This window comes from Ambystoma mexicanum, chromosome 11, assembly GCF_040938575.1.
Source record: "Ambystoma mexicanum isolate Mex_15411 chromosome 11, UKY_AmexF1_1, whole genome shotgun sequence".
NCBI lineage: Eukaryota > Metazoa > Chordata > Amphibia > Caudata > Ambystomatidae > Ambystoma > Ambystoma mexicanum.
The window spans coordinates 211,176,669-211,201,183 of record NC_090934.1 but is presented as its reverse complement, the minus strand read 5'-3'; the positions used below and the strand labels follow the sequence as shown (position 1 = coordinate 211,201,183).

General features: G+C 46.2%; 1 protein-coding gene across 5 annotated transcripts in view; it reads right to left on the bottom strand.

Moving 5' to 3' along the window:
- Nucleotides 1–24,515, bottom strand: part of PIGV (phosphatidylinositol glycan anchor biosynthesis class V) — a 449,007-nt gene that overhangs the window by 142,332 nt on the left and 282,160 nt on the right. The gene's annotated exons all lie outside the window — the stretch shown is intronic.

Sequence of the window (24,515 nt, the reverse complement as noted above, 5' to 3'; positions counted from 1 at the left end):
AGTCAAAAACTGCTTTTAAAGTAACTGCTGCCACCAGCTCTGTCCTGGACACAGATGTACATTCAACAAAAATCCTTTGAGGGTGTATGAGACCCCAGCACACTGTACTGGAAGGTACATCGTGCACTGATAAAATGTTGCCAAGAAATGGCAATAAAGTGAAAGACTAAGGGAAACAAAGTCTCCCAGTACTGACAGTCTGAAGGGCATGTCACTTTACCCTGAACAAGATGAGCAAAAGCCTAACGGAGTACAGCAGAAGGCTGGGCTCCACTGGTAAAAGTCAGGCTAGGATGACCAGACAAAAGCAAAAAGTTTGGGGTTCACAACTGGAGGGAAAATTACCCATAAATGGAAATCTTTCCTAACAAAGATAGTCACAGGAAATGCAAGGTTCAAGGGTGTTTATTGAACAAGGGTTGTAAAAACTCCTAAATGGCCCTAAATCTAAAGATCCAATAACACAGTTTCAGGGTTTTTTGGTACCGACTTACAATCCCATGCGCCCGACTGCTATGTACAATTTGGAATTGTGTCGCAGTGGGTGTGGGGCAGTAAAAAGGGGACACGAGACCCCGACACCTTGAAATCACAGTAGACAAAAGTGCTCCACACTTGCGAAACTGCGCCACACTACGTTCTGGTGAAAAAAGTGTGTGTTTAATATAATGCCCTTTCCGATCGGAAAGGAAATTATATTAAACACACACTTTTTTCACCAGAACGTAGTGTGGCGCAGTTTCTCAAGTGTGGAGCACTTTTGTCTACTAAATCTAAAGATGGGAGCACGCTGTACTGTGTCAAAGGCCTGGGCGTTCCTGTTTTGCCCAGGGGAGGAGCTCCGGTGTGCGCACAGCCAGGTAACCCCCAGCTGCTTCTTGTTTGGCTCCCTGTGGTTAGAACTCCCTTTCCACACTTCAGCCTCCCCTGTACTCACAGGGCAAGCAGTTAGGCAGTCTTTCTTCCTCCATGCCTTACAGGGTCTCTCCAGCTCGAATTCTCTTCTCTCAGCGATCTGGGGATGCTGGATGGTGCACAAAGTGTGTCTGTGTGTTCCACCTTTTATACTTCCTGGAAGAGTTAACAGGTTTCAGGTGGGAATGATTATAAAGGGAGGCCTGACCTTGCCTGGCCTCTTACCGGGACAAAATGGTGACCATAGGAATCTCTAGTGCATTGGTTTCTATGGGTAATCTTCATAGGTCCCTCTCGCCTGTTCTTCGTCCCAGTGGTTTGGTAAATGGGATTTCTAGAGTGTTGTTGTGGGATATAGGGTGTTGGTTTGTTCTCTTATGCCTCCCTTTGATGTGGAAGCCAGTTGGAATTGGGGAGGGGGCAACGGGACAAGATTTACAACAACTTATAAAAGGTGGAGGAAGTGTTGGGTAGGGGTGTGTTGTGAAAAGGGGGATACCGCGTCTTGCCATCAGAGGTCTCACTCCCACTCCCAGAGGACCCCTCACCCAGGCGATCCTCTCGCACTTGTCCAGTCCCCAGGGTCTGGATCCAAAGGCGATGACCATGCCCTGGCCATCTGAAAAAGAGATCCCCGAGTCTAGATAGTGAGACACCCTTTGGTTTCTCGCAGGTCCCACAGTTATGTGTACTTGTATAACCGCACTAAGAACTTGAAGGACCAAATGTGTTGAAAATCCACAAAGAAATTATAAGATTCACTATATTAAAAGCTTACGCTGGAAAGTAAAAGTTTCTATTTCAGAAAACCGTCTTTTGAAGTGGTTGGTCCTCCACCACATCGGAAAAATGAACCTCAAAACGCAATGTACGCAATATTTTTAATAATATTTATGCAAGTGTGGAAAGTGTGCTGTGTGCTACATGATGAATGTTGTGATGGATGAATCTTCAATTTGACACAAAGAATAGACACTGTACGTGTTAATTATGTACTGTGTATATTTAATTATAAAGTGGGTACTAAAATATGTTTTTGCATTCTCCATTTTACATAGGTGTATGATCCCAATGTGCCCCTGTCATGGGTACAGCCTATCGGCCGACTGCTTTTTCAACAGTATTTAGACAATAATCATCAACAACGCATCTGTGAGAATGATCATCTGGGACAATCGGCAGACAAAATTCTGTCCTTTAGCGGTTGCAGTTACAAGGAGCAACATTGCAGCCTGTAAAACATGCAGATGTGAAAGTGTTGCATTTGCACCACAAATGAGAATGATGCGTAGTTTGCTAGCTATGAACTGTGTTCGAAAAAGTTAACCAAGTTTTCATGGACTTAATTACCTATCTTCAGTGTTGTGTCAAAATGAAAACTACTTGTTACACTCCCGACTATTGCTGTTTGCTTCAAAATAAAATGTTTCTGTAATTTTTGTAAAAAGAAACAAATGTTTTGCATTTGCTGTGGATGTGTGTGTTTAAGTTCCTGGTTCTGCGTTAGATAATGTTATGACATAGGTGATGACAGGGTTCGTTTGGCTACGCAGCCCACGAACATCATTGAAAGAGGTGGATCTCATTCTGAGCATCTAGTTATGTCAGCGTTAGGGGCAGGCAAAACAAATCAATGCTATTTGAGGGCACTTGAACTTAGGGTGATAGATCAACGGATAAGAATAGCAGAAGATGTCTGTACCCGAGCCGTCGTTTTCACATGTTAAAGTAAGAAAAACTTGGGTAGGTTGCATTGGAATTTATTTTACGAACGATCGATGTATGCTCTGAAATACATGCCCGATCCATTCGGCCAATAACTTTTCTGACCGAACTACCCCTTTAAATGTAAAATATTCTGTCGTTTAAAAGGCGATTCCCGCAACAAAGTCAGGGAAACCAAGATAATAACTGTTCAGCCGCCACATGGACATGGGTTTCCGTCTGCCGCTTCTGATTTCTATAAGAAGTAGGGAGTGATCTGAAATCCCTCTGGCCACAAACTTAATTGAGGGAGCATGTGTATACTGAGTAGGGGAATGAAGTAATAGTCTATCCTGGACATTGATCTGTGTGCCCCAGAGAAGAAAGATTAGCTGCCGTGTACAGGTTGGAGTACACGCTACACGTCTGAATGCCCTAGCGCCATCGAGAATATGTGTAATTTTGTGCCTGTATGGGGGTTTCTACCGTGAAGGTGGGTCCTGTCCAAGACCAGATCCATAACCTTGTTGAGCTCCGCGCACAGGACCCGTGTTGCCACATACTGGTTGATGAACAGCTCCTGAATACTATCCAATAGGTCTAAAGTCAGTGGTGGAGGGGCGAATACTGTTATCACACGCAAGACCTTACCCCATAATTCCCTTCGGAACAACACAAATGTGTCCCGGTCAACTGTGAGAAGCCACAAGGGAACTTGCTTATGTACCAGAATAAGGGGGCCTCTAGAACGTCTGGTAAAACCTGCATGGAGTGCCAATTTTTAACTTGATCTTTTAAAGAAATTGCAGTCCGACCCAACCAGGTGCATTTTCGGTAAGAAGGACAAATGTCCAGTGAATGTCTATCTAGAAATCGTAAGACAAGCCTACGCTTGATGCTGGAGCCCAGTCCATTCACATCCCAGGATAGGAATAGGACTGCTCTATCCATACCATATTCATCGTTCCCATGTAATAGAGTTGAAAATAACGCACCTAGAGTACCTAACACAATGGTCGTTACAAGAGAGGTCCCGGAAGTTACCCCTCTGTGTAGGCCCCAGCAAGTGTCCCAATCAACAACAGTGAGTCTGAAACAATCCCAAACCCCCGTTACTTCGACCCAACATGAAGCACCTGTCCCGCGAACATATAAAAGAAACAATTAAGAAAAACAAGCAAGTATAAAAACAAGCTGTCAGACAGCCCATACAACCGACTGCAGGGGGTTCTGCAAAAGTGATCGGCACATGGGGACGAGCCCATCCTCCGTTGTACCTGATCAATCAGGAGCAGCCATGCCATCAGAAACTTTGGAGCGTAAACCTTTTTTCTCTGCTGAGACAAAAAAAAGTAGCTGTAAGCGAGTCAGTTCATCAGCTTGTATCTGCATGTAATTGGCTCTTGGCTGTCATATCGGGCAAGTCCAGGGTTCGTGTCCTGGCCGGGCTTGGGGACGACTCCTGTCCATCTCTTCCTGGTGTGGCATCCTTACTACATTTGTTTTAAACCAATAAACCAGACCCAGGCTTCACGATAGTTGTTAAAAGATTGAGCAGTCCCCCCTTGAAGCATAACTTAAATTGTGATGGGAAGAAAAGAGCATAGTTGCTATTCTGTGCTTGCAATTTGTTTTTATTTATTCAAAGGGCCTGATTCATGGAGCATTTTTTAATGGGATTGCGTCATTACAAAAGGCTTCTATGTATCAGGTCCAAAGGCTTTTTGCACCCGTTAGGTAAGATTTGCATAGCAATGATAAATCTTCCTGACCTGAGTCAACCCCAGAACGTTTTGCTTTTACTGGTGGATTATTTGTCCTTACACCTTTGAGTGGGAACCCCTATTTATTTTTTATTTATTTATACATTTGTAACGCGCCGAAGCTCGCAAGCATCAGGGCGCGACATTGACACGTGGACTGAAGATTCACAACAAAGAAGAGGGACGACAGTAGCATCAGAGTATGCTCTAGTATGGCATAGTTCGGAGGTTATCTAAAGAGAGTGGTTTTGAGTTGTTTTTGAATTTTAGAAAATTGCTTTCAAGTCTTAGTTGACGAGGTAGCTCTTTCCAGTTGGAAATGGCTTTGAAGGAGAATGCTCTGCCTAAGCCCATAGCTTTTATTCTAAAAGGGCCTGACTCAAGCAGTCCCTGCCTTTCATATCTTAGACAACGGCTTGGCTCATACCATTTGAATTCTTCCTTGAGATAGGCCAGGGCTGCTCCGTATAAGCAACGATGGACCAGTGTCAAGGATTTGAAAGTGATACGTTCTTTCATTGCTAACAAATGGAGATCTTTTCTGTCACTTGTTATATGTTCTCGTCTGGACTTGCCTGAGATGGATCGAACTGCATTGTTTTGTATTATTTGACATTGTTTGATACATCTACTACTGGTTCCCAAGAGCAGGGTATTTCCGTAGTCGAGATGTGACAGAATGGTGGCTCTAACTATTGTAGCGCTGTTTTGTTTAGAAGAGGCCTGATGCGGCATAGAAGCCTTTGATAGTATTGGCAGTTCCGCTTGAGAAACGAAATTTGAGCCTCAGCTCCTAATGAGGATTGTAAGTAAATTCTGAGTGTCTTGACTTTGTCTGATACTTTAATAATGGAGTCCTTTATGAGAAATGAGGAGTAAGATGGGCCTAGCTTGTTTAAGACTTTGGTTGATCCAAATGGCATAAGCTCTGTCTTGGTTGGAGCCATTCAGACACATCCAGTGTGACTTCATCCAGTTTTCAATGGAATTATAGATGGCTGAGAGTCTATTGTTGTCAAATGTATGATAACCGGACAGTTCTAATATTAGTTGTGTGTCATCTGCAAAATTTGTGAAAGGAGACAGCAGAGATAAAGGTTGAAAAGCAGTGGCGAGAAGCTGGCTCCCTGTGGAACACCACAATCCACGGGTCTGGATGTGATGGAGTGTCCTCCCCAAGGGATCTTGGAGTTTCTATCTTCAAGGAAAAATGCAACCCAGCCAATTTCCTGCAGTATCTAGGGCCTCTTGGAGCTTCCGATGATCTAATAAATCGAAAGCTGCCGAGAGGTCCAAAAGGATTAACAAGCCTGCTTTTCCTTTGTCCAGAAAGCAAAGCATTCTGGTTTGCAGGTCTAACAGGGCAGATTTAGTGCGGTGTGCGCTTCTGAACCCTGACTGTTGCGAATGTAAGAGATTGTTCTTGTCAACATATTCCTGAAGTTGATGTGTGGCTATTTTGTCAAGTATCTTTAACAAAAAGTTACAGTTTGTGATTGGTCTAAGATTGGAAGGGTCTTGTTGATCTAGACCTGTTTATTTTACTAGAGGAGTGACTGTGACAGTTTTTATTTCCACAGGGACTTTCCGGTCCCTGAATGACGAGTTTGTCAAACGGCATAGGTAAGGAGTGAAGACTTCTGCATTATCTAATATAAGTCTAGGAGGCAAGATGTTTTCAGAACATGAGGTGCAGTTTATTGAGGAGAAGGTAATCAACATGCCTTCTAATGAGACAGGCGAGAAGTGGAACTTGGATGTTTTTGGTTCTGAGATTTCCTCCTTGGTGTGAGGCAAAGGTGGTGGGTTTGTCACTTTGCAATTTATCATGGTTTCTCTAGCTTTTATTTAATCTTATTTAGAAAAGCTGTTTGAACATTTTTGCAATCTTCCATGGTTGGCTGGAATGGCAGAGAAAGAGTTGGTGGTTTTTCTATAGATTTTAATATTTGGAACAATTTCCCGGTAGAGTTTGTGGCAGTGGAAAGCTGATCACTGTACTAGTTCTTTTTCAATTCCGTTAACTTGGCTCTGTACAATTGTTCAGTTGTCTTTGTTTGACTCGGACGGGTCTTTACGCCACTGTCTCTCAAGTTTTCTTTTGGCTTTTCTGAGTTTAGCTGATTCTGTCGTAAAGCAACTTTGGTGATTTAGGTTTGGGCGAACTTGTTTATTTTTTAGTGGTGCGTGCTTGTCTAGTAACTCCTGAAAGTGGTTGCTATAGGTGGATGCAATTAAATCGCAGGGGTCATCATCTGTGGTTGTGTTCATAATATGTGTAATCCCTTTTGATAGGATGGATGGTGAGACTTTTTTCAGGTTTCTGCTCTGACTTGTTTTGGGTGTGTTGTCAATGTGTCTGATCTTGAATGCTATAGAAAGCTTAGCTTCGATTTTGTAATGGTCTGTCCAAATACAGGGCAAAGTATCAGTCACTGTTATTTCTACATTGTTTGTGATGATCCAGTCCAGTTGGTTACCAGTTTTGCTGGTGGGGCCTTTGTTTGCTATTGAGTAACTGATGTTCTGCAAGTCCCTCTCTAGGCTTATGGCTCCTTTGTCAATGGGATTTCCTCGCCATCTATTTAAATCGCCCAGCAGTACTGTTCCGGTGTTGGAACCTTTTAGACTATTCAAGATATGGCAGAGTTCATCATTGAAATCTGAAGTTAGCGAGGGGGGTCTGTAGATGACAAAGTTAATGCAGTGATTTTGGGTAGGAGTTAATTTTAGGTGAAGAATCTCACATCCAGAGCATTGTGTGGCGGAGGGAAATAGTTTAAGATTTCGTTTTGCTATTATAGCTACCCCACCTCCCTTGCCTGACTCCCTATTTTCAAAATAGATGTTCTAGTCTGGGGGGACTGCGATGTCGATGCTGGGACCTGTTGGTTCTTGCAACCAGGTCTCTGTGAGAAAGAGGATATCCAAGTTGTCATCGAGGATATAATCATGAATATCCTGAGCATGCTTATTTAGTGATCTTGTATTGAGTAAGGCAATTTTGATGTTGTCTAGTTCCAGGGAAGAGTGCACCTTTATGTTCGTAACTGGCTTTTTTCCACTTATGTGTGGATGGTGTATAGGTAGTATGCAGACTAGATGTAATGTCCTTGGAAGATAAGAATGTTTAACTAAGTGTTCATTTTGCAATTGATTAGCTTTAGTAAGCAAACGTATTAATTTTGTGTAACCCATTTCTTACCCGAGTGTCCTTGCCTGGGAGATGAAATGGGCAGAGTGGAGGGCCGATATGTCGATGTCCGCCGTGGACTGGCGTAGACCAGCTTCATCCCAGAAGCGCTGGCGCTGAAGCGCCTGACGTTTCTTTTTCAGCGACTCAGGTGCTGCTGGGAATTATAGTTCCCAGTATGCTGACCACAATAATGTATTGAGGACAGCAGAGATAGTCCCAGCAATCGAGCAATCATGTAATGCCTAATACAAAAACAATGATCAACACAAGTTGTTTCCAGCAGATTATAGTCTTTTTGAATTTGGCAGCAGTTATGCTTCTACGCGGGCAGCTGAAGTTTATAGATCCTTCAGCTCTCGCAGGTACAGTAAAATAGAGAATAGAATGTAGTTGAAAATCTAGGCAATATCACATTGCTACTATTCTTTCAATACAAACAAACTTGCAATCGTACTTGAACAACATTAGAGTGAATGCGGCTAATACTTCAGAACTTCAAGGTACTATGCAATCAGTCTGGCAAGCATGCTTCAGTATCTATAAGATGCTGTGTCTATGTGACAGCGTTCCCCCGACTAACCTTTGCCACACTAATGAATCCTTATACTTCTGTGAGTGGGAACCGTTTGCAACACTCACAGAATCGTTTACTCTTTTTATGGGTGTCATTTCTACGACACTCCATAGTGTCTTTTAAAAGTTATCCTCTTTGACAACTTTTTGGCAATACAGGCCTATTGTTGATGGGTTGCCCTAGGGGCTCCCCTTTTAACTTTCTCTGGCTAACCTTGTGAGAACTATAGTTCCCAAGGGTAGAAAGGATCTTTGGATCCCTTTTACATTTTATTAAGCGAGACCAGCACCCTCACCTTATGTGGAGTGCTGGGGAGATACTGAGTATCCCCTTTATCATTTCAAATGTAACATTTACGTTACAAGGACAAATGCACCTTTAATGGCTGGTGGCAGTGAACCTTGTTATTAATTCGGTGCACGTTTACCGCAGGCTGTTTGCACAGCAGTGGTAAAGGCAGCCATGGGTGCTCTTTTCACCAAAAGGGCCCCTATCTTGTTTTTTTACTATTTTAGTATTCCTTGTCCTTTCTTGTTCCTCCCCCTGAGATCCAGATTGGGAATTCCCTTGTGTGATATTTTAACTTCGGCGAAAGGCCTGTGGACTCCACGTCAAGGCTCCAGAGTGTCTGTGCAGGCAGAAAGCAAGGGAGGAGTCCAAACCTATGCAGCCTTTTGTCTTCAAGCCTAACTGTGAGATTCCAGTTCAAACTGAAAGGCTGGCTGTCCTGAAAGGATTGCCAAACCCCCCGTCCCACCCAAGTTTGAATGTTGCAAGGCTGTTTGATTGGCTGGGTTTCTGCATAAGAGTCCGAATCTGGAAGCTCAAGAGGTATTCGACTGCTGGAACCAAAACCGAAGAGGATGATGAAGGAAAAACGGATGAGATTATTTCCAGCAACCGGAGAGCCTGCTGTGTAACCAGAGCCTGCTGTAACCCTTCCTTCCAATCAAAGCAGGGGACTCCGAGAACAACAACCCTGACCCAGAGCCTGGTGAGAACAACTAGACTCAAGAAGACCTGCATTTTGAGCGTTCCCACACTGTGCTGCGACCTTGCGGAACTGAAATACCCCAATACCCTGGGACCTCGAGCCATTGTGCAGTGCACGGTCTTGCGAATTCCGAATCTTGCGGAAACTTTGTGGGTATCCTGCTGGATCTCCAGAGCCACGATTCCAGTCTGAAAAAGCCCCTCACCAGAGTGCTTGCTGGACCTTGAAAACAAAGAATCAACAATACTGTTTTTTTTGGGAGGAGGTTTTTTTTATTGTTGCATTCATGATTTACAAAAAACCTTATACAACACACACAAAATCAAGTAAAAACACAAGAGAATAAAGTACAACAATACTGAAGAATATAAAACAAAGGGAATCCGACCAGCGATATTCCTTCTTCTTCTGTGCACCTGAAAAGGCGCCAAATCCACAGAGTTGCATCCAGCCGCGAGGAAAACCTTGTCTAGAGCCTTTCTCCAGCAAAGTCCCTTTCAAAGTCCTGTTTTCAGTCACCATGACAAGGAATACACCAACAGTTTTTTTGGCTGCAGATCCTGACGTTCTCCTGCTGCAAAATCTTCTTCTGTGCTGAGGTATTGTGCAGGCTTGGGTATTTACTTACCGTACGTCTCTTGTGATTCCTGTGTAGTTTTAGGGTATTTACTTTGATTGGGTGGCCTCTCGTCCTGTTCACCCAGGCCCACAGCTGGAATCCTCATAGGGTGTCTTCTGTGAAATCTCTGGACCCTCAACTAACCCTAAAGTAAAATAAGCACCTGTTTGAATTGTCTTCCTTAGGAACTCTGACTTTTGCTACTTAGGTACCTATGCTGCCGCTGCCTGTTGGACAATAGTGACCCCTCTTCTGCCACTGCGAACACTCATGCTCCAAGAATAAGGGATCGACTTTTAAAGAATTGGGCCTTGTGCCTAGAAAAGAGAATAAGTGTTTAAACGTTACTTACTTGTAAAAGAGTTGGTTGGTAACTGTACCTCTGAGAGTGAACAGTTACAAAAGTTATTACTTACCTTAGAGAAATGTTCTACTATTCTGAAAAGCAGATATAAGGTTATTTTAGTCAAGTGTGAATTGGTTGTGCCTCTTCGCCAAAAGTAATGCTGTTGGCTTCACTTAACTATTTCTTTCAGAATATTAGTGTGTAAGTTTCCCAACTGGGTCTTGCTTCCCCTGACTTGCTGTTATAGCCTGTCCAGAATAAGTCTGCATTAGGTTTTACCTATGTAGAATAACTGAGTCATTCATAAAGTGTAATAATGGGTTTTGCTTTCCCTGGTCTGATGTAGACAGACACAAAAAGAGTCTTAGGTTTATACCTGCCTTTAAGTTGCTTATAACTCCTATAAAAAGCGTATAGGATTTACTTACCTTGAGTATAACCGTGTTATCCTAAAAAAAGTTATTGCTTCCCTTAGACTGTAAACTGAAAAAGCAACTGTAATTGAATATTACACCCCAGGTTTGAAATCCCCCAGAATAACTGTGTCATCCTGAATCAGAGTTAAAGGTTTAAACTGGTCCTAGTTTCTGTGTTTCACTAGATCAGAAAAGTATATTGTCCAGTTGTTATGACTATGTGATTTCTTGCTGAGCGTCACGGTACAACTGATAGGGTCTACTACCCTGGTATTACTGGAAGTAATCTAAAAGTAACTATTAGTTTTGATTTCCTTAGAACTCCTGAGGTGTTCCAAATTAGGTTATATGCTTCGGTCTGTGTACCTTCAAGCATAGCGTTGTGTTTTTATTTATGTGGTTATATATAATGTGATGGTACTTCTTTCCCCCAAGAAGTGGGCCTACTTGTATTTAAATAAACCATTTATTTTTACAATACATTGGGCCTCATTACAAGTTTGGCGGTAGCCTTGCCGTTAAAACCGGCAGGCTGCTGCCAAACTTGCAATTCTTTGGGGCACCCGCGAATGAGCAATTACCGGATCATTACGGCCCAGCCGGAATGCATTACTCCCCATTCCCATTCGAGCCCCATAGGTCTCAATGGGAATGGGGAGGTCGGATGCCCCGGCACCATTGAAAATGGTGCCGGGGCATCCGACATGCTCTGCTCGCGGGTTCCGGTACGGCCCAGGACAGGCCTGGCGGCCGTAATGGCACCTGCGAGCATAACTCACAGTTTGCCGGTGCAGGAACTACGGTACCGGCAAGCTTACCGGTACTGTAGTTCCCAGACCCCCACAGTGTTTCTTTGGACCATTTGTATTACAATTTAATTTGTACTGATTCTACAGCCCTCTCTCCCTCCTAAAATAAGCCTGGATGCTCAGTCTACGCTACCCTGAACTCAGGTGGTACAGCCTCATACTAATAGTGGAGTCTTGTACTGCCTCAGTTGAATGGTTTTACTAAGCCCTTAGTTGGACTTCAGAAAAACTGTCCTAACAGGACCTCCCTGGTATAGTCAAGAAAAAAAGCAATCCTAGATCGATTGTAAGTAATCAGGTCTGTAGCACGCATCATCTGTAACAGAGCATCTCGATTGCTATAAATTAACAATTTGGCGATTATTGTACGGTGTGGTGCTCCCGGCGTGGGCCGTCCCGTAGGAATCCCGTGTGCTCTGTCTATTGAAAAACACCCCGCTCCTGGTTACCCAGTCTGGGTCCTCCTGCCACAGTCCCCTCCCGGACTTGAGTTTCACTGAGGATATTCTGCACCCATGCCAGCTCAAACAGGTTCGCTCCCGCTGGCCATCCTGTGAGGTCACAACCCTGGTGGTAGATCAGGCGCACCGGCAACCGCTGGCAGTCTATCCTGGTGAGTCGTTCACCCAGCCGCATTGAGCGCATTGCGGTCCCCGTGCCGCAGCCACTGATGGGCAAAATATTGGTCTGCAGGCTCCGATCTCCCCAGCGCCGCACTCAACCAAAGGCACGAACCGCTGCAGTGTGTTCATCTCTTCTCCGGCACTCCCACCCGATTCGACTCCAGGCTCATCACAATTCGCCTTGTTTTTCAGGATAGGACTCCCAGGAGCAATTTAGCCGCAACCGAGCTGATGCGGGTTACGTCTGCATTGTTTGGATGCATGACAGCACCCTAGATTCACAACCTCTTGCTCTCAACCCTCGACCATCCCCGAGATCCATTAACTCATGATGTGCTTTCTGCTCAGACTACGCTGCTGGTCAAAGATCTACTCCCTGACACTCACTGCCCACTACAACAATCCCCTTTCCATTTGCACTACTGTTATAGATGTTGCCAAGTCCAGCTCTTTATTAACCTCCTCTAGTCTTTCTGCCCGCACCCTGGCACATTCTCCATTATCCTTCAGGCTATGATATCCCCTCACAAAACACTGCATCACCTTCTCGCTCTGCAAACAACTTCACCATTATATTCTCCATTAAGATCGGGATCATGGGTACAGTGGACGTCACACTAGGGATAGTATTATTGGCACGCCCTGTGTCGACGCCCATTTTCGAGTTTCGAAAAACAAACTGTAATACTCTGCAGCTTCCACTAGATGTCGGCCTTTGCACAGCATGTGATCTAAGCAGATTCCACAAGCCTCAGAATATATATATATATATATATATATATATATATATATATATATATATATATATATGACAATGCATTACTTACCGTAAAAGCATTTCTGATGGTTGTATCTGCTTAGATTCACATGCTGTGCATAGTCCGACATCCAGTCGTCACTGCGGAGTATTGCATTTTGTTTTTCGTAGTCGAAAAGGGGACGTCGTCAAGGCGTGTCTGTAACACTATCCCTATAGTGACGTGCAGTGTACCCACAATCCCTCACGTGTCGAGGTCCCTCTGTTTGTATTTTTTCTGCCCTGAGGGAGCCTTATAGACGTGAGTGAGTACAGAAAAGGGAGAGATAAAAGGATGTCTATGTTCCTTCCATCCAAGCGGGGAGGAAAGGTGGGCGCATGTGGATCTAATCAGATACAACAATGAGAAATGCTTTTACAGTAAGTAATGCATTGTCTTCTGTTGTTTGTTAATCTGCTTAGAATCACATGCTGTGCATAGACTAGCGAGCAGTACCCGAGTTGGAGGTGGGTTGTGAGAAGGAACAGTAGAGAAAAGGTGTCTTAATACTGCTTGTCCCACCTGTGAATTAGACCTAGAGTGGGCATCTAGACAGTAGTGTTTTGTAAAGGTGTGTACAGAACACCAGGTTGCCGCCTTGCAAATGGACTCAAGAGGGACATTTGCAATGAATGCTATGGAAGCCCCAGTGCCTCGAGTAGAGTGTGCTCTTGGCTTGAAGGGTAGTTCTCTCTTAGCAAGAGTGTAACAGAGGGTGATGCATTGTACGATCCATCTAGATATAGCGGATTTAGAAACTGCATCTCCTTCTCTTCCTGCTGCCACCGAGACAAAGAACTGATTAGTCTTTCTCAGTGGTCTAGTTCTTTCCATATAAAACATAACAGCCCTGCGCACATCCATTGTATGCAGGCTTTTTTCTCCCAAGTTTGAAGGGTTTTGAAAGAACGTTGGTAGTTCAATAGATTGGTTCACATAGAACTTAGAAATTAATTTAGGTGCAAACCTAGGGTGTGTGCGTAGAACCACCGTATCTTTGTGAACTGTTACAAAGGGGTCTAGAATAGATAGCGCTTGTAGTTCACTTACTCTCCTGATAGAGGTGATAACTATTAGAAAAGCAGTTTTAAGGGTGAGGTCCTTAAGCGTTGCTTTGTGCATGGGTTCAAAGGGTGAGCCCATGAGCCTGGTTAGTACCACATTTAGGTCCCATCCAGGAGCTGGGTTAGCTATGGGAGGGTATATACTTTTAACTTCTTCCATGAAGGCTTTAATAACTGGGACTTTCCACCACAACACTTTAAGTTGCAAAGTGGTGTATGCGGAAAGTGCAGCTAAATGAACCTTAATAGAATTAAACACTAATCCTGAGTCTAGTAGGTGAGTCACGTAGAGAACAATTTGTGTGGGAGATCAGTCAACTGGGTTGATGCTCTTATTTCTACCCCATATGACAAATCTTTTCCACTTGCTAGAGTAATAGTGACGACTGTTGGGCTTTCTAGCTTCCTTGAGAATGTCCATGCATCTCTGCGGGAGTTGTAGATGACCAAATTCTATGATCTCAGGAGCCATGCTGCTAAGTTCATGGTCTGTGAGCATGGGTGTAGTGTCTTGCCCTTGTCCTGTGACAGCATGTTGTACGGGCAGGGTAGTTTCACCGGTGGAGACAGGGACATCTCCATCAGGTGAGCGAACCATGGTTGCCGGGCCCACATAGGGGCCACTAGTATCATGGTGACTGGTTCCTGGTGCATCTTGTGCTCTATCTTGTTGAGAAGGGGAGTCGGGGGAAAAGCATAAACAAATTTCCCTGACCATGGTATCGATAGACCGTTCCCCATGGATTGGTTCTGGGGGTACCTGGAGGTGTAATCTTGGCATTGGGAATTCTCCAGAGTTGCGAACAGATCTATTTCTGGGAATCCTCATTGTGTGAAGACGTCGAAGACGATGTCTTCTTGTAACCGCCACTCGTACTCTGCGGGCAGAGGGAAGTCTCTGCTGAGTTCGTCTGCTAGCAGATTGAGTTCCCCTGGTACATGTTGTGACAACAGGAAAATGGGTTTGAGAGCCCACTTCCAGATGTTCTGGGACAGCTTGGACAGTCCTGGAGAGTGAGTGCCCCCTTGCTTGTTCAGATAGTACATGGCTGTGGTTCTGTCTGTGAGGACCATCACGGTCTTCCCTTGCAGGTGAGCCTGAAAAGCCTTCAGTGCTTTGAAGACCGCTAACAGTTCCAGCAAGTTTATGTGTTTGGACGCTATGCTTGGAGTCCAAACTCCGTGTGCAGTCTGATGGGATAGGTGAGCCCCCCATCCTGTGAGGGATGTGTCTGTGGTTAGAGTGGCCTCCTTTGCAGGGGTGGCGAATGGTTTCCCTATTACAAGGTTATCTTTCGACCACCACCGTAGTGAGAGAACCAAGGCCTGCGAGCCCACCACTAGATCGTCCCATTGTCTGCTGGCCTGACACCACTGGTTGTTGAGCCACTCTTGCATACGGCGCATGCGCAGTCGCGCGTGAGGTACCAAATATATACATGACGCCATTATTCCCAGCAAGCGCATTGCTTTGCGCACCGTCACCTCTCGACCGGCCACATATTGAGGGATCTGAAACAGCATATTTTGGACCCTCTCGTTGGAGGGGAAGACAAGGCCGTCCTATGTTCGAATTAGAGCCCCTAGGAATTGTTTGATCTGGCTGGGCTCTAGGCTGGACTTCTTCTCGTTGATGGAGAAGCCCAGTTGGAACAAAAGGTCTACAGTCTTTTGGGTATTTGAGAAGCATGTCTCGTAAGAATCCCCTGTTATGAGCCAATTGTCGAGGTAAGGGTATACTGGGATGGACAACCTGCGCACGTGGGCCACTGCCACTACCAGTACTTTCGTGAATACCCTCTGCGCTGACGCTATGCCGAAGGGTAGGCCTCTGAACTGGTAGTGTTTGCCCTCTATCATGAACCTCAGGTATTTTCTGTGCGATGGCAACATTAAAATATGAAAATATGCATCTTTCATGTCCAGTGTTGTCATGTAATCCCCTTGAGATAACAGGGGGATTACTTCCTGTAATGTCACCATACGAAATTTTTCGCTGGGCGCAGATCTAGTACAGGGCGCATGGTTAAGTCCTTTTTGGGTACAAGGAAGTACACTGAATAAATACCTTCCGTTACCTGTGATAGAGGCACGACCTTTATAGCTCCTTTTTCTAGTAGCTGGTCCACTTCTTGAAGAAGGATGGCGAGGTGCTCCGGTGACAGGCGTCGTCCCCTTAGGGGTCTATACGTCAGGGAGCGGTTGAATTCTATGCAGTAGCCGTGGGATATGGTTGAGAGTACCCAGCGGTCTGATGTTATTCCCTCCCATGCTGGAAGAAAGGAGGTTAACCGGCCCCCGACCGGCAATGCATGGGAGGGGACCTGAATCTTCAGGTCATTTGGTGTTGGTGGCTAGGGAACCTCTAGGGGTAGGACCCCGACCTCTTCCCTTGCTGCGACGCTGTCAACTCTGGGTGTATTGTCCGCTGGTTCCTTGATTCAAAGAGTATTGCTGCTGTTGTTGATGTTGTTGCTGGCGTTGGCCTCGAAAAAAGCGTCTGTTTCCATAACCTCGCTTGTTGGGAGGCCTTGAAATTTGATCTAGGGTCTTAATGGTGTCAAAATCCTTTTTTGCAGTCTCTAGTGCATCATCCACCGCCTTCCCAAAGAGGTTGTCATCCTCTATTGGTTTGTTAATGAGAGATGCTTGTGTTTCGGGTTTAAACCCTGAATTACGTAGCCAGACATGACGTTTGAGGAGGATTCCTTGGACTAGAAAACAGCCAGCCGTTTCTGCAGCATCTAGAGTATTCTTAATGATGCTCTGGTTGACTAAGGTTCCCTCAGTAACCATGGCCAGAAGCTGAGTTCTTAGGGGTTCAAGTACCTCCTTGATGTCTTTGCGTAGTTTGCTCCATTGGGCATCTGCATAACTTGCCAGTAAGGAGTTGTTGTTGGCAATTCTGATGGAAAAGGCTGCCGAGGCTGTAATCCATTTACCTAGGGCATACAGCTTTTTACCTTCTTTATCTGTTGGTGCCTCGCTGGTTGATAGCGGGACCCCTGTCCTCTTTTTTGTATTTGTTACTACTAAGGAGTCCGGTACTGAGTGGCCCCTGATGTATAACAGGTCCGATGAAGAAGGACTAAATAATGTTTCTATCCTTGGGTTGACCCCTCTGACCAATGCAGGTGTAGATAGCGAAAGAATGATTCGTCTCTTTACTGAGGCAAGGAGGGGAATGGTTTGACTGACAGGGGGTTTCTCCTTGATGATCTTTTCCACAAAGCCTATGTCAGGAGAAATTTCCCCAGTCTGGATTTCGAAATGCGCTGCTGCTTTGCGTAGTAGTGCATTAAAGGTAGGTTGATCTTCTATAGGTGACGTATTCCTGATTGGTGAGTCTTTGGAGGGGGACAGGTTTAGGGCGTCAGGGTCTGTAGACGCTGATGGGGACTGCCAGGGCTGTGAAGCAACTTCTTCTGGGTCTTCTTCAAAGCCCCCACCATCCATGTCTGGGTTATCCTCGAAACCTTCCTGGTCTAGGTTTTGTTCTTGTTCGTTAGTTAAGAACTCCTCATCTTCATGAAAGTGGGAGTCCTCTTCATTAAGGTCATATAACTCTACATCCTCCTGGGGGGGGGGTTAAACAGCCTAGGGTATTTAGTCATAGGATCCTCCTGAGGCCCCTCTCTTGGTCTTTTGGGTGTGGGTAGGTATTGAGTACACATAAAACTCTCAATTTTGTCCTTACAAAACTGGAGTCTCTCTAAGGTCCCTTGTGGTAACCCAGAGCGGTCTTGGTGGGGAAAAGGGAAGCCTTTTGGCCTGTAAATGCTTTGACCTATCCCATAACGTCGAGGATAAACTCCCATCGCCATCTGAGAAGCCTTCTAGTAGGCTAGGAGTCCCTTTTGACGGAGGGGGCAGTTCCTGCCTTCCTTCCGCCCCTTTTGTCATTTCCCTGGCTTTGCGAGCGGTATTCGGCGTCTCTTTCGCCCTCCGTCTCTGGCTATCGGTGGAAACAATACGCGCCAAGCTCTCGACGACTAAATGGTCTGTCGAGGGTTCCTCTGGCGTCGACATTACAGGTGTTACGTTCTCTACGCGGACGGGTGCTCGCTGACAGGGCACGTCGTCTGGTGGTTTGGTGATAGCGCCCTTATCTGGGGGTAGCCCAGTCGCTGGTTGCGTCTGCGGTTGCGAGGGGGGCTTTGGGCCCTTACGGTCTGAGGAGGCCGCCGGTAGGACCTGCATCTCCGTTGGCGCTAATGCTTTCTTCGTATTCAAGGAGGAAGAGCCGTGGGTCGTGTGCTTATGTGAGTGCTTGTGTGCACCGTTTGTGCTGGTCTTTCCAGGTGAATTTGCCCTTACAGCGCAGGCAAAATCTAAAGGGTGTCCTCTCCATAGGTGAGGAAACGATCAGACGTGATAACAACCCCGAAGGAAAAGGTGGGGAAAGAGAAAGGCATTCTTAAAGAGAAGAAATGTCCCACGACCCCACTCTCCCTACTGTTTGAGGCCGGCGAGGCCAGGCAACGTGTTCAGCGATGCCGAAGGATCTCCTCCGTCGAAGGCACAGCCGTCGAAGATCTTGTCGGCGGAGAACAGCTTTGTCTAAGGAGAAACCTAACGTAAGGTAAAGTTAAATAACGACCAAATGGTCGAGTGAATATTTTAATAACAACCAAATGGTCGAGTGAATATTTGCAATGTCTCTTGAGGAGCTCTGCGTAAAGGCGACCAATATCTGGGCGGAAACAAACAATCTGAGGGACCACGACGCGTGAGGGATTGTGGGTACACTGCACGTCACTATAGGGATAGTGTTACAGACACGCCTTGTCGACGTCCCCTTTTCGACTACAAAAATCAAAATGCAATACTCCGCAGTAACCACTGGATGTCGGACTATGCACAGCATGTGATTCTAAGCAGATTCACAAACATCAGAAATATATATATATATATATATATATATATATATGACAATGCATTACTTACCGTAAAAGCATTTCTGATGGTTGTATCTGCTTAGATTCACATGCTGTGCATAGGTCCGACATCCAGTGGTCACTGCGGAGTATTGCATTTTGTTTTTCGTAGTCGAAAAGGGGACGTCGACAAGGCGTGTCTGTAACACTATCCCTATAGTGACGTGCGTTGTACCCACAATCCCTCACGCGTCGAGGTCCCTCTGTTTGTATTTTTCTGCCCTGAGGGAGCCTTATAGACGTGAGTGAGTACAGAAAAGAGAGATATAAAGGAAGTCTATGTTCCTTCCATCCGAGCGGGGAGGAAGGGTGGGCGCATGTGAATCTAAGCAGATACAACCATCAGAAATGCTTTTACGGTAAGTAATGCATTGTCTTCTGATGTTTGTTAATCTGCTTAGAATCACATGCTGTGCATAGACTAGCGAGCAGTACCCGGAGTTGGCGGTGGGTTATGAGAAGGAACAGTAGAGAAAAGATGTCTTAATACTGCCTGTCCCACCTGGGAGTCAGATCTAGAGTGTGCATCTAGACAGTAGTGTTTTGTAAAGGTGTGCACAGAACTCCAGGTAGCCGCTTTGCAGATGGACTCAAGGGGAACATTTGCAATGAATGCTATGGAAGCCCCAGTGCCTCGAGTGGAATGTGCTCTTGGCTTGAAGGGTAGTTCTCTTTTAGCAAGAGTGTAACAGAGAGTGATGCATTGAACAATCCATCTAGATATAGTGGATTTTGAGACCGCATCTCCTTCTCTTCCTGCTGCCACCGAGACAAAGAACTGATTAGTCTTTCTCAGTGGTCTGGTTCTTTCCATGTAGAACATGACAGCTCTGCGTACATCTAGTGTATGCAGACTTTTTTCTCCCGAGCTGGAAGGGTTTTGAAAGAACGTTGGTAGTTCTATAGTTTGGTTTACATGAAATTTCGAGATGAATTTAGGTGCAAACCTTGGGTGTGTGCGTAGAACCACTTTATTTTTGTGAACTGTTACAAAGGGGTCTAGTACAGAAAGAGCCTGTAGTTCACTTACTCTCCTAATGGAGGTGATAGCTATTAGGAAAGCAGTCTTAAGGGTGATATCTTTAAGAGTTGCCTTGTGCATGGGTTCGAAGGGAGGGCCCATGAGTCTGGAAAGTACCACATTTAAGTCCCATCCGGGAGCTGGGTTAGCTATCGGAGGGTGTATCCTTTTTACCCCCTCCATGAAGGCTTTGATAACTGGTATCTTCCACCACGACACTTTAAGTTGGGAAGTGGTGTATGCAGAAAGTGCCGCTAGGTGGACTTTAATGGAATTGAATACTAAACCTGAATCCAGTAAATGGGTCAAGTATAGAATAATGTCAGTAGGAGAGCAGTCAACTGGGTTGATGCTAGTACCTCTACACCAGATAACGAATCTTTTCCATTTGCTAGAATAGCAGTGTCGAGTATTAGGTTTTCTGGCTTCCCTGAGGATGTCCATACATCTCTGTGGGAGTTGTAAATGTCCAAATTCTATGATCTCAGGAGCCAGGCTGCTAAGTTCATGGTCTGAGGGCATGGATGCAGTGTCCTGCCCTTGTCTTGTGACAGCATGTTGTACGGGCAGGGAAGTTTCACTGGGGGAGATAGGGACATCTCCATCAAGTGAGCGAACCAAGGTTGCCGTGCCCACATTGGGGCCACTAGTATCATGGTAACCTGCTCCTGGTGCATCTTGTGCACCACTTTGTTGAGAAGGGGAGTCGGGGGAAAGGCGTAAACAAATTTCCCTGACCATTGAATCAACAGACCGTTCCCCTTGGACTGGTTCTGGGGGTACCTGGAGGCGTAACTTTGGCATTGTGAGTTCTCCAGGGTTGCGAACAGGTCTATTTCCGGGAATCCCCATTGCGTGAAGATGTCTAAGACGATGTCTTCGTGCAATTGCCATTCGTACTCTTCGGGCAGGGGGAAGTCTCTGCTGAGTTTGTCTGCTAGCAGATTGAGTTCCCCTGGTACATGTTGTGCTAGTAGGAACATGTTGTGTTTGAGAGCCCACTTCCATATATTCTGGGACAGCTTGGACAGTCCTGGAGAGTGAGTGCCCCCTTGCTTGTTGAGGTAGTACATGGCTGTGGTGCTGTCTGTGAGGACCATCACTGTCTTTCCTTGTAAGTGTTCCTGAAAGGCTTTCAGTGCTTTGAACACCGCTAGTAGTTCCAGCAGGTTTATATGCTTGGATGCTAAACTCGGAGTCCACACTCCGTGTGCCGTTTGATGGGATAGGTGAGCCCCCCATCCTGTAAGGGATGCGTCTGTGGTTAGAGTGGCTTCCACTGCGGGTGTGGCAAAAGTTTTCCCTAATAACAGGTTTTCTTTTGTCCACCACCGTAGCGAGAGAACCAAGGCCTGCGAGACCACCACTAGATCGTCCCATTGTCCGCTGGCCTGACACCACTGGCTGTAGAGCCACTCTTGCATTGGGCGCATGCGCAGGCGCGCGTGAGGTACCAAATAAATACATGACGCCATCATCCCTAGCAAGCGCATTGCTTTGCGTACCGTCACCTCTCGGCCTGCTACATAATGGGGAATTTGAAACAGCATGTTTTGGACCCTCTCGTTGGAGGGGAATACGAGGCCGTCCCTTGTTCGAATTAGAGCCCCTAGGAATTGTTTGGTTTGGCTGGGGTCTAAGCTGGACTTCTTTTCGTTGATGGAGAAGCCCAGTTGGGACAAAAGGTCTACGGTCTTTTGGGTATTGGAGAAGCATGTTTCGTAAGAATCCCCTGTTATGAGCCAGTCGTCGAGGTAAGGGTATACCGGGATGGATAATCTGCGCAGGTGGGCCGCTGCCACTGCCAGTACTTTCGTGAATACCCTTGGTGCAGATGCTATCCCGAAGGGTAGTACTCTGAACTGGTAGTGTTTGTCCTCTATTTTGAACCTGAGGTATTTTCTGTGCGATGGCAACATTAAAATATGAAAGTATGCATCTTTCATGTCCAGTGTTGTCATGTAATCCCCTTGTGATAACAGTGGGATTACCTCCTGTAAGGTCACCATACGAAACTTTTGGGGTTTGACAAATATGTTCGCTGGGCGCAGATCTAATACAGGGCGCATGGTTAAGTCCTTTTTGGGTACAAGGAAGTACACTGAATAAATACCTTCTGTTACCTGTGATAGGGGGACGGGCTCTATAGCTTCTTTCTTCAGTAGTTCTTCCACTTCTTGAAGAAGAATGGAGAGGTGTTGCGGTGTCATGCGCCGGTTCCGTGGGGGTTTGTACTTCGGGGAACCGTTGAACTCGATGCAGTATCCGTGGGCTATGGTGGATAATACCCAACGGTCTGACGTGATTCCCTCCCATGCTGAAAGGAACGATGTTAGCCGGCCCCCGACCGGTGATGCATGGGAGGGGACCCGAATTTTCGGGTCATTTGCTGGTATTGGGCGTGGAACCTCTGGGGCTGGAGCCACGACCTCTTCCTTTGCCACGGCGTTGGCCTCTTTGACTGAACTGGGTGTTACCCTGGTTGGTGGGCCAGTTGGAGCCAGAGTAATATTGTTGTTGTTGGTTCTGCTGCTGTCTTTGGCCACGAAAGGAGCGTTTATTACCATAGCCTCGCCTGTTAGGGGGCCTAGAAATTTGATCAAGAGTTTTGATGGTATCAAACTCTTTTTTAGCATGTTCTAGGGCCTCATCTACTGCTTTCCCAAACAGATGCGTCTGTTCAATGGGTTTATTTATGAGGGAGGCTTGGGTTTCGGGCTTAAAACCTGAATTGCGTAGCCAAACGTGGCGCTTGAGAAGTATTCCCTGAACTAGGGAGCGGCCAGCCGTCTCAGCGGCATCTAGGGAGTTTTTAACGATGCCCTGGTTTACCAGTGTGCCCTCTGATATTATAGCTAGCAGGCGAGAACGCAGAGGTTCAGGTGCTTCCTCTGCTTCGCTGCGCAGCTTGTTCCACTGTGCATCTGCGTAGCTAGCTAAAAGTGAGTTGTTATTAGCAATTCTAGTGGAGAAGGCGGCGGAGGTCGTGATTCTCTTCCCCAGTGCGTAGAGTTTTTTGCCTTCTTTGTCTGGAGGTGCTTCACTAGTGGATAGTGGCACCCCTGCTCTTTTTCTTGTGTTGGTAACCACAAGGGAGTCTGGAATAGAGTGTCCTCTGATGTATAAAGGGTCAGAGGATGAAGGGCTGAAGAGCTTTTCTATTCTAGGGTTGACCCCTCTTACTAGAGCTGGGTTAGTAAGGGAAGGAGAAATTCTTCTTTTAATAGAAGCCAGGAGAGGAATAGATTGGCTAACAGGGGCTTTTTCTTTGATGACTTTTTCTACAAAGTCGATGTCTGGAAGAGTTTCCCCTGTATCAATCTCAAAATGCGCTGCTGCCTTGCGCAATAGTGCATTGAGGGAAGGTTGGTCATCTATGGGAGAGGAGTTCCCGTGTGAATCCTTGAGAGGAGAAGGGAGAAAGGCATCAGGGTCTGAATGTACTGATGGGGATTGCCAAGGCTGCACTGACGGTGAATGCCAGGGCTGCGAGGTAGCTGTATCCTCTTCAAACCCTGTAGGAGTGGTGTAAGGATCTTCTTCGAAGCCCTCTTCCTCAAGTTCTACCTCTTCTTCTCCACCCAAACACTCCTCATCTTCTTGGAGGTATTGCTCCTCCTCAGTGAGGTCAACCAGCCTAGGAATCTTGACTCTAGGGTCATCCTGTGGCCATTCTCTTTGTCTTTTGTGAGTGGGTGGGTCTTGGTTTCCTAGAAACCTTTCCATTTTCTCCATGCAAGAATGGAGTCTTTCAAGGGTCTCATGGGGTACCCCTGAATAGTCTAGAGGGGGAAAATTAGTGTTTTCGCCTTCGAATCGTTTCGAACGCTCCCACAGCGTCGACGAGAGGTTCCCGTCTCCTTCTGAAAAGCCTTCAGGTAGTTCGGAAGCGTCCTTTGGAGAAAGGGGCAGTTCCTGGCTACTTTTGTGTTTTTTCGACGCGGTATTCGACGTTTGTTTCGTCGTCCGCGTACGTTCGTCTTCGGCGACAATTCTCGCTAGGCTCTCGGCCACGATTTTGTCCGTCGAGGGCTTTGGTGTCGACGTTGTGTGCGTTGCGCGTTGTACCTCGACGGTCGCTCTATGGAGCGTTGCGTCGGATGTTTTTGGGGTAGCGCCCGTGTTAGATGGAAGCCCAATCGCTGGTCGCGGCTGCGTTTGCGGGTGGGGCTTGTGACCTTTACGGTCTGCGGTAGACGCCGGAGTGCCCTGCGTCCCCTTCGGCGCTGATGGATCCTTCGTTCTCGACGAAGAAGAGCCGTGGGTAGTGTGTTTAGCCTTATGGGGTTTGTGTGCGTCCTTGTCGCCGGGGTGTTCATCCCCATAAGCAGGGCGTGAGCCGAGCCCGTCGGGGCCGGGGACGGACGACGAGGAGCGTGAGCGCTCCTTCTGGGGGTTCATGACTTCCGTAACGGACGTCGAGTTATCGCACTCCTCGTCACTTTCAGTAACAGCGGCAGCGGGTGAGGAAACTGACTTCGACATCGCGTAGTCTGCCCACCTCTTAACCCTACGTTCTTTAAGAGTCCTGGGTTTTAAGAGCTTGCAGGCTGCGCAGCTGTTCTCTATGTGATCGAGGGGTAAGCAACGATTACAGAGCTTGTGCTTATCTTTCCAAGTATATTTGCCCCTGCAGCGTGGGCAAAACTTAAATGGTGTCCTCTCCATAGCTGAGGCAATAATAGCTGGCGATAACAACCCCAAGGGAAAGAAAAGGGAGAAAGAAAGACATTCTCA